This window comes from Carex rostrata, chromosome 31 (genome assembly GCF_964058835.1).
Source record: "Carex rostrata chromosome 31, lpCarRost1.2, whole genome shotgun sequence".
Classification (NCBI taxonomy): domain Eukaryota; kingdom Viridiplantae; phylum Streptophyta; class Magnoliopsida; order Poales; family Cyperaceae; genus Carex; species Carex rostrata.
In genome coordinates this window covers 2,599,775-2,611,275 of record NC_135948.1, presented here as the reverse complement: position 1 = coordinate 2,611,275, position 11,501 = coordinate 2,599,775, and positions in this window count along the sequence as shown.

Here is an 11,501-nt window from a genome sequence, read left to right as displayed (position 1 = left end):
ATAATACAAACATATCACAAGTCAGTTATCACAACATAATACATAAATTTCATAGCATACAAACATCATAATACAGACATAATGCGGTTCTATGCGGCCGAATATGCGGAACCGCATATAAGACCGCATATGCGGAACCGCATATTAGACCGCATATGTTTTTTCCTATGCGGTTTCCAACCGCATACGCATATGCGCCGCATAGAACCGCATTTTGCAACACTGAGTACGGTTTTACCAATTTTCTGAACTACGTCCCCACGGCCACAAAAATTCCTCAATTTTCATTTTTTTTTCTATTCGGCAGTTTTTTTAATATTATTATTCGTTTATTTTTTCTCATTTATTATGGAGAAATGTTCTCGTCCTCCAAGCCATCATTCCCCATCCCCCAACTAGTTCAACTAATATATTTCTATTTTCAGAAACCAGTTCAATTGATATATATTTTTAATTTCGAATTATTTGTTATTATTCGTTTACTTTTCTCATTTATTATAAAGAAATGTTCTTGTCCCCCAAGCCATCATCTCCCGTCGAGTCTCCCAACTAGTTCAACTAATATATTTCTATTTTCAAAAACTAGTTCAACTGATATATATTTCTAATTTTGAATTATTCGTTATTAATAACAGAAGCAGTTAGTCAACAGAAGTGGTCAACTATAACTAATTGTACTTAGAGTTAGTTACTGTACTTACTGTTGTATAGAGTTAGTTCATAACTGAATTAGTTTAGACAGTTGCTAATGGAAGGATAGCAGCTATTGTAATTCCCTTTATAAGGGCTGTACTGTACTATTACGATGTTTTGCCTTTTCCCTTTTCCCTTTCTTCTTCTTTTGTTTCTTCTCCTTTAGAGGTTATTCACTCGGATTTATGGGGTCCATCTCCCATTGTGTCAAAAAATGGTTATAGATACTATGTGCATTTTATTGACGAGTTTTCTAGATTTTTTTGGATTTATTTTCTTCACTCTAAGGATGAAGTTGTGCCTATTTTTACTAAGTTTAATGTGCTTGTGGAGAATTTGTTTAGCACCAAAATCAAGATGCTCCAAACCGATGGAGGTACTGAGTTCAAGCCGATTACTAGGCTCTTTCCTCAAATTGTGCATCAAACATCATGCCCCCACACGCCGCAACAAAATGGCATTGCCGAACGCAAGCATCGCCGCGTGGTTGAACTAAGCCTAGCTATCATCTCACATGCCTCCTTGCCTCTTGACTTGTGGGATCATGTTTTTCAAAGTGTGGTCTTTTTAGTCAACCGCCTACCACCTTCAAATTCATCACTTAGTTCTCCTTATCACATTCTCTTTAACCGTCATCCCGATTATAAATTTCTACGGGTCATTGGTTGTTTATGTTTTCCCCTAATTCGGCCTTACAATGCTCACAAGTTACAATTTCGATCTCTTCCTTGTGTCTTTTTGGGTATTGCCAAACCCAAAAAGGATTCAGACCATTGAATTTTGTACCCATCTTAATAAATAGTAAAAAGATTCAGAAAAATGTAAAATTTGGTCTCCAAGTACATATTAATATAGAGAACAAGATGTACGGTTCGGATCGATTGTTTGAACTTTGAAAATAAAAATATGTTCATTTTACAAATAGGTCCTTATGTCCATAGAAACCTTTGCCTTATATATATATATATTATTTGATACTCTTTTATAATATTTAAAACACAAGGGTCTCCATGTAAACAATGCAAGGATCTCTTGTTGACATAATGACATGTATTCACTCCTAGTAACCTCTTGACAGTACAAACATGTGAGTCATTCAAAAAGTAAGAACATGTGATACTCTCTCTCTTTCTCGTTATGTGTGAAAAAAAAAACAGAGTATGCTTTAACTGGGTTTTTTTCTTAGATTAGTTCGCGGTTTTTTGAATAAAACCGGTTAATTAATTCAGTTTTTCGGTTCAACTGCCGAAGTGATCTTTTAAAGGAACCAAACCGGACAGGTATCCGGTTCCGGTTTTTTCTGGTCCAACCGTCCGGTCCGGTCCGGTTCTGATAACACTGCACTAAATCATATTAGATGAGGGATTTATATAGTAATCCTAAGCATGTAGACATGGAGAGCATGGAGGCCAATTTTAGCCTCTCATGCCATATTTGGAGATCCAATTATAGATTTCTTCTCGCATTTTATATTCGTAATATGAAGATTGATTGATTGCTCCGAGTGACTGAGTCGTGTTAAACTGAATTTCTAGTGATGATGCGTTGCCCAAAAAAAAAAGGCAATTCATAAGGTTACAACTCTAGAATTTTTCATTCATATAAATTGTTACAAATAAGAGAGAAAAACAGAACGAATACTTTAGTTTTTCATATTATAAAAAGATTGAATGAATTTTTTTAGTCCAAATTTTTGAGAAAAAAAATTCTATCAAAAGATCCTTCAACATTTTTATTGGGACCGTAAAAGATTTTCAATTGAAAATCTTCTATAATTTGCGTCTTGATTCCCGCTTCAAACAATCACGGAATATCCTTTAGTAGTTTTATTAGAACCGCATAAGATTCTCGATTAAAAGGAAAAATATATATTTGGACCAAAGGTTTAAATAGCGTTTATCGCGTCATAGCGGACTAGCTAGAAAAACGGCGCTATGCTCAAATAGCACCATAGCTTTTATGGTCCGAAAACGCTATTGCAACGCTATAACACGCTATTTAGAACCTTGATTTGGACCGAAAATTTCCTCCAGTCTTTCTATAGTTCGAAAAAACTATGATTTTCTTTCTCTTTTCTTCTTTTATTTTACATTAATTGCTATGAATAAAAAAAAAAGTTGTTACAACCCTTAGTCGTCGATAATAAGTCAGACAAATTGCGGGAGGTGGGGTTACAGTTGCACCACAAATTTAGCCTAAAAGGGACAACGCTAATCTTATCCAAATAGGTGTATTATAAGCTGATTGGGACTCGTGTTTTATTTATATTTTATTAATTAGATATATTTCCTTCTTACCTCTTTGGATTTATCGGATTGGTGCTCTTCCAACCTCCTATAGCCACTTAGAGAGAATAGAAGCTTCTATTCTTGCTTTTCCTTCAAAATATCATCAAGTTCTTGTGGTTTTAATGTCTTATCAAAACAGGAGAGGATAGCCACAGATTTGATGTTGCCTTTTGTTTGCTTGTAGCAATAAATTAGTAACAAACAAGTCGAGACTTTCGGCGGGAAAAAAACAACAAACATCTTGAAAAAATGCATTTAAGTGGAGGCTGTTAGAGGCGGAAAAGGAAAATATCATAAAATAAAGCAAAAAAAATTATAATGAAATATATCTTATAATTATCGATCGTTATTACAGCATATTTGTTACAAGTGTTTTAAAATATTACGGCAAAAGTGAACACATTTAACATTTTTTAGCCAATGACAGAGCCTTAAAAAAAAAAAAAGTAAAAAGAGGGCTGCAGGGGAGTTCAATGTAATTCAAAATTCAAAATCATATAAATTATCTTCAGGATTATGTTTCTCAATTTTTAATAAATTATTATTTTTATTGAATGGTTTTTTTTAATAAAAATATGTTTTTTTTTTCTTATAATATGTTCCGTTGCATTGCACAGGCACCATACTAGTCTAGTATATATTATCTACACAAAAATTAATGAGTGAGATTGTACTGATATTGACAAAAAGATAGTTAAAAATTTAAAATGTATTTATTCTAGTCTCTAGTCTGCCTTAAAATATAAATTGTACATTAACCATTTTAACTGAAGTTTAGATTAATTTTTTTCACAGTCCACTTCTCCGAATTTGCTCTTCGTTCTGTTCAGTACCTTTTTTTTTGTCATCTTTTCACGGTGTTCCGCAGATCCATATTTTTATAGTTAGAGAAATTATGTTTAGTCTCACAATTCGGATGTATTCAGATGTTTTATTTTATTTTTTATAAGAGATTGTAGAAATTTTTTAGGGATTTATACATCGAAGCGTGTTTGATGGTCTTTCAATAATAAAAAAAATTGCTTACGAAGAAAATGTATGGAAATCAAATTTGTACGCAAATACATAAGAAAAAACACGAAGTTGAGCTTCAATTTTTTTTCTTTCATGCCATCTCTTGCTCATTCACCATTTGTATATTATCAATTTTATATATTATTTACACAACAAATTTATATTGGTTGATTTCATTATTTATTTATTTATAAATTATTTTTTCACAAATACAACTATTTTGTACAATTGAATATTCATTTCCACATATTTTATAAAGTGCGATCATTCTGAACTTACTAATAGTATGTGTTCTCATAAATTAATTTGAGAGTTTTCACATTCGAAAAGTCTCATTCCATACAATTATGTGACAATCAAACAATCATAATAGAAAAAACAAAATCGCTCTGGAGAACCAGCCTCTGGTCTAGTGGCTAAGGTAATGCCTCCATGTGGAAGATCGCATATTCCAGGAGTGGATCTACATTCACTCGTATAGGTGCTAAGTCATCTTATGATTTTAAAATTTAGTTATATATATTGAAAAATTGAATTTTAACATTTAAGAGCTTTTTATATAGTCTAACCTCCTCATTAAATAACACATGTCCACTTGTAGCTAAGTAATTAGAACTTATTTTGTAATTGTGGAGAACTTGAATTAAATTTCCACCAACAACATATTGTGCATTTTAAATTGTAGCACCATCTATTATAATTTTCTAGTTCCGTCAATAACAAATTCAAAATGAAAAAAAAAATCTGACACTTACCCACTTTTCTCCTCTCTTCGTCTCATTGAAAAACTGGACAACTCTCTCTCTCTGTTTTTTTTTAAAAAAAATATTAGCACGGGCGGCCAAGGTTGTTGGGCTTTTGACGATTCAAACCCATTGATTTAGCTTAAGGTGCGGAAAGAGTAAAACAAAAAAAATTTCATCTACCTTAAACTACGGATTAAATGAATCAGGAAGATCCATTTAATCCTATTTACAGATCTACTCCATAATTGATTTTCTAAAGCTTTAAATCTATTTATCAATTAAATAGATTAATATAACATGTTTATACCTTGTTTCAAAATCACAGTTGGAATGTAGACCGAGCGAAAAGAGCTACACCAGGGAAGGAATCGACTCGGAGTATCACACGTGTGATACCTCTATCGGTTATCCACCAGGACTAACCGGAGAGCAGTTTATTTCTTCTTCCAGAAATACCGTAAACTGCGGAATTCTGTAGAAACACTATTCACCGAAAAGGGACAGATTAAATATATTTAAGACTCCAAGTTATTCCGTTTCACTTAAAAGCAAAACAAGAAATACGGCAGAGTTTGCAAAAATATATTTTTCCGAATCTCGTAATAAACGAAACTGGGGAAGAGAGAAAAACCGATTAACGAAGTAATTAGATTAACATGTGAATTAGTAAGTTTTCTCTCTACCCTCACCCCTCTATTTATAGTGTTTTGAGGAGGTTCGCAAAAGACCGAAATACCACTCAAAACAAATCTATTTACCAAAATACCTTGACACCTCATGCTTTAATATGTGAAATGACCAAAATACCCCTTCCACACTCTTCTCCATGCTTCTACACCCTAAGGTGTCATGCAAGGTGGCATAGGTGTGAAATGACCATTTTGCCCTTGGCCCATTAAGGCATGAATAGTAAAAGGCTTTGATTTTGGGCTTTTAATTTTAATTAAGGCTTTGATTATTTTTGGGCTTTTAAACCCATAATTCAAATCCATAATTAACAAATTAAAATCCAAATCAAATATATATAATTGTCATATACAATTATATTTCTTTTCGGTTGTTGTTCGGTAACTTTTATACAACGTAACGTGTACGTTCATAAATTAACTGTTGTTTCTGCTTGTCATTCTAAATGACATTTATAATTTAATTATATCATGTATAATTAATTATAACCAACTTAATATTAATTATAATCAATTTATAATTAATCAGTAAGATTCTCCGAGTAGCTCCTATATGGTGTGACCCAATAGGATATGTGTTATGTTGGTAAACAGAGTTAAAACTGTTTTAACTTCTATAATCACGAGTGGTATCTGGCAACACATCATGACCATCCAATTACACAGATGATGATGTACTGTACAATATCACGATCCAGTAAACTATTTACTTGTGTCTGTTCTTCTGTCTCATAGTTATCAGATCAGTTTCAAGGTAGATGTGTGTCATCCTTGCTTACTGAATCTTTTCTTGATCTTAAGTAGATTATCAAATATAATTACTCTTGTAATTATACTGCATGCAGATAATCTAACTCTACCAAGGGGCCCAGTGATGCTATAGCTCGTATAGAGATACGAGGGACAAATAGTATTTTTGGCAGACTATCACTTCCTCAGCTAAGCTATACATATGAAAATGCTACCGTTATGACTGCTTTTTACGGACAGCGGTAGATAGCAATCACACATACATTTTCTCAGTGGGAACGATAAATACCTCATACTTTAGAACGTGACACTGAATGAAAACATAAATGACACGAACACAATTCTATTTAATGTCTCATTCGGGGTCTGTCAAATACCATGTTCCTAGAACATGTATCTATGTGATTAAAATGACATCTCGTGTCAAGTAGTTTGTAAAACTTAATCATCTTTTAATCCACATACTAAGCTTATAGCGGTAATTAGTGTTCCTGCTAATTACCTTGGTCAGTGACCTTTTAAGAGTATATATCATCTATATTATGGAGTTTCACAATTTCAGTCATGAACTCGAAATGATCCATAAATGCAATAATACTCAAGGCAACAAAATGATATAAACATTCAATTCATGAACAAAGCTTTATGATAATTTATCGTATTATTGACTTCTAGATTATTACACTAACAAAGGTCTCCATACATAATTTCTACGTTTGGATCGAGCAAGGATTAGTGTAAGAATAGTGATTTTTGGGTTAGTGGTTGAGAATAGTGCTAATCCAAATGGTTTGAGAATAGCACTAACTTTGGACTATTCGGGTTAGTAAAAATGTCGTTTGGATTGTATGTTTGGAATAGCGATGGAGAGAATAAATAAAATAGTGATTAATCTAATCTAATATTTAAACTAATATTATATTACATTTAATATCTAAACTAATATTTTATTTCATTTAATATTTAGACTAATATTATATTACATTTAAACTAATATTTTTTAATACTAATCGAATATTTTATTTAATACTAATCTATTTAAATATTATATTATATTTATTTATTGCTAATTTAATATTTTATTTAATAATAATCTAATATTTGAACTAATATTATATTACATTTATCATTTAAATTAATATTATATTATATTTAATCTAATATTTTATTTAATAATAAACTAAAATTTAAAGTAATATTATATTAAATTAAAATTTAAAGTAATATTATATTTTATATTTTATTTAATACTAATCTAATATTTAAAGTAACATTATATTACATTTAATATTTAAATTAATATTATATTACATTTAATCTAACATTTTATTTAATATTAATCTAATTTAATATTATATTATATTTAATACTAATCTATATTTTAAAATAATATTATATTTAATTTAATATTTAAACCAATAGTTTATTTAATACTAATCTAATATAATATAATATTATATTTAATACTAATCAAATATTTTATTTAATACTAATTTAATATTTAAACTAACTCTAATTGAGATGAATCAAATATTTTATTAATATCACTAACCCCACAAGCTCTATTCTTGCTAACCCAACATTTTTATGGGTTAGTAGAATAGACCTATTCTTGAGCTAACCCAAATTGCTAATTTATGTTTGAATCAACAAGAATTGAGAATAGTGGAGCTAACTCAAAATTAGCTCTATTCTTGGTTGATCCAAACGCAATCCTAGGTTATTTCAAATTCAATAGATACTAATTAATGTCTTGAGATTGCATGCTATAAAAAGACTTCGTTATTGTGTTCTGCATATATATTGTTTTGGATATTAGGCCTAGCGGCGCCACTTGCAATGTAGCGTTGAGCTTATGCTTTTGTTTTAGGTCATGGCCGTTAGAATCTAAAATACTAACTTCATAAAAAAAATGTTATATGTATATATATACATATAAAATGCTAACTGCATTCTCACCTCTCTTCTTTATCCTTTGTAAGTTGCAATTTGCAACTCTATCGATTGGTTTAAAAAAATATTTGTATTTTCGACTACGACTTTGCAACCTTTGAGGCAAGAAATATAATATAACGAGGCCATGACAAATTCACATGCTTTCGCGAAAGACCCGGATTAACTTGAGCTCCTGATAATTTATTTTGTTCCAACTGTGTTTGTTTGTTGATTTTAGTAAAGGAAGCAGCTAACAGTCCCTGGTCCTCAGTTCCCTGAAAATCTCTGGACTTTTTACACTAATCCTATAAACAAGTTCATTAGATCCTATAATACTATGAAAACAATCCTATAAACAAGTTCAATGGATGTTCTGCAGATGAAACCGCGTGGTCCCAGATGAAAACGCGTGAAAGCTGTTAAAAACGGGTGACAACTGTTGAAAACGCGTGACAGCTGTTGGGAACCACCTTCTGTGAACATACATATAGTATCATGTGAATATACACATATTATCCTGTGAACATACACATATTATCCTGTAAACATACATATTGTACTTGAAATTATGGCAGTTAAAAGCGCGTCGGAACTAAACTAAAAAGGGAAGACTTTTATACGCGGGGATTTTCAGAGGACTGTAGTCCGGGGGACGTTACCTTTTCTCTTTAGTAAAATAATATTATTATTTTTTTTATTACGTAACAAACTATTATTATTATTTTATTTTTACTTTTTGCCGATTGATCGGTTAGAGCGTACTAAATTTAGTCATTTCATAAATTTTATGAAAAATGCATTGGGACTACAAAAAATTGGATAAACAGCCCGGCGCATCAACATTTGTGTTAACGAACCACGAGCACAGTCAATAACGAAAAAAATAAAAATAAATCATTTTTCAAAATAAAATTTGTTTCTTCAACGAGTCCACCATAAGTCCACTAATAAAATGCTTTGTTTTTTTTTGCTCTTAATTGATCACAGCCAACAGCTATGAGCTATCTATCTCGATCCTCTAATAAATATAAAAAAGTAATAATAGTATAGATCACAAAAACAAACTATTTTCAGTAGTCATATAACACACGGCCATTTTTATTAATACCTTAAAAAAAAGATTTTTTTTAAAACTGCCCTCATGTTTGAATTTTTTTTTTTTTAAAATGCCTCGACCGCCAGGCACACGGGCGGCCCATCCCTCATAGCAGACTGTCTGGGCCAGGGGTGGTTCATTAGGGACCAGATTGCTTGGGATCCGGGCGGTACATTTTTTTAAAGAGATCTTAATATTTTGATTTAAATAATTTTGTGAAGAAATTTTTTTCTTGTTTAGAGTGTATGTCAAAAAATAAGACATTTGATATATTTATGAAGTGATGTCGTAACTCTTTATAACTTTGATTTGATTTGTTAGCTGGATATCACAAGTCTAACGATAACACTAAGGACATGGCCTTGATTCTTGTTAACATATATCATTTGCTTATTGTCAACACATACCATTTTTTAAGAAAATAATTGGATTATTTGATTATTGTCAACATATACCATTTACTCGGAGATAGGCAAACGAACACAATAAATAGTAAATGCATTTTAAAATAATTATATAGATCATTCTTAAATAATCCCTTAGGCTATTGACTAAACAAAATACCGATCATTGAACGAAAATTTAAACTGAATTTTTGAGTCACTAAACGACGTTTTTTTAAAATTCTAATGCTGTAGATACCCAGAGGCGATCCCCGAGTGATATTTGGATCCATCTCGTCCCCCCCTTTCCGAAAAGTGGTCATACGTGCAAATCCGACTTTTCTAACCAAAGTTATGACTGTTTAAAGTTTTTTCGAAAGACGAACTTTGGAAATTCATAACTAATTGTATAAAAATCTAAATAAATTGAAATTTGTGTCAATTCTGTGTATTTTGAATGTTCTACATGCTGGTGTAATTACTTTTGCAGTTTGATTCCTATATCAGTCCAGACTTGCTGATTTACCATAAGATGTCAAATTTGATGTTTTTAGTGCATTGTAATATACTAGTGGCATTTGCTTAGTGCTTGGCTACTGAGTTTGGATTTGGTACTATACCATATGCCAGTCTATGGTGCATTGTGCATGGACAGAGATCTAATTTGAGATTTTAATATATTTTGGTAACTCTAAACTACTGTTTTAGTATTAGAAATAAAGAGAAGAAGATCAACAAACTGTTAGAAGCCACGTCCTTAATTAGTGTTATCTTTTAAACTTGTGATATCTAACTAATAAACCAAATCAAAGTTATAAAGAGTTACGGCATCACTTCATAAATATATCAAATGTCTTATTTTTTGGCATACACTCTAAACAAGAAAAAAAATTCTTTACAAAATTATTTAAATCAAAATATTAAGATTTCTCTAAAAAACAAAAAAAAAGGACCGCCCGGACCGCAGACAGTCTGGTCCCTAATGGACTGCCCCTGGCCCTAGCGGTCTGCTAGGAGGGATGAGCCGTCCGTGGACCTGGCGATCAGGACATTTATAAAAAAAAAAAAATGAAAACAGTTTTAAAAAAAAAAAAATCTGTTTTTTAGGATATTAATAAAAATGGCCGTATAACACAGCTAACAGCCAACTAAATTGTACCTTCCCCAAAACACGAATAGATCCGGGAAAATAACACAGCCAACTAAATTGTACCATCCCCAAAACACGAATAGATCCGGGAAAATAACACAGCCAACAGCCAACTAAATTGTACCATCCCCAAAACACGAATAGATCCGGGAAAATGACCCTTTACTTATCGAAACAGCTTGTATTAATTAATCATGGTAAATTGTCAACAACCGAAAATTTCTTACTTCCATTTTACAAAGTATTTTTATCAAACAACTGGGTACAAATGGGAAAATAAGAATTTTTCTATGATTTTTCAACTTGGTGCTAATCTTCTACAGTAGCAATTAGCGAATTGTGCGACCCAATCTAATGGGTCAATTTTTCCATGTTAATTTTTTCTTTTTTTATTAATGGCCATTGGAATTGGTCCCTTGTGAGATGTGCCCGTCACATATTGTTTAGTCTTCTTTCTTTAATATTTAATCGAATCTTTTACGACTTTCCATCAAGTACCAATAATATGGGTCCGGATCCCCTGAATTAAAGGTTTGGAATTGGGATTGTCCGATTCCAATCTGTCATTTGAAATTGCTTCGCGATTCGAATTCATCTTTCGGAATGCGCTCTCCATTTCAGATAAATTATACGGATTCGAATCGGACGGTCCGATTTAGAACCTAAATATTAGGTTACTCACTGTCACTGGATCTGAATTCTGTATGACCACACTGAGAAATATACACCGTAAGGCCACTGAAAAGCGGACCTTTCAGTC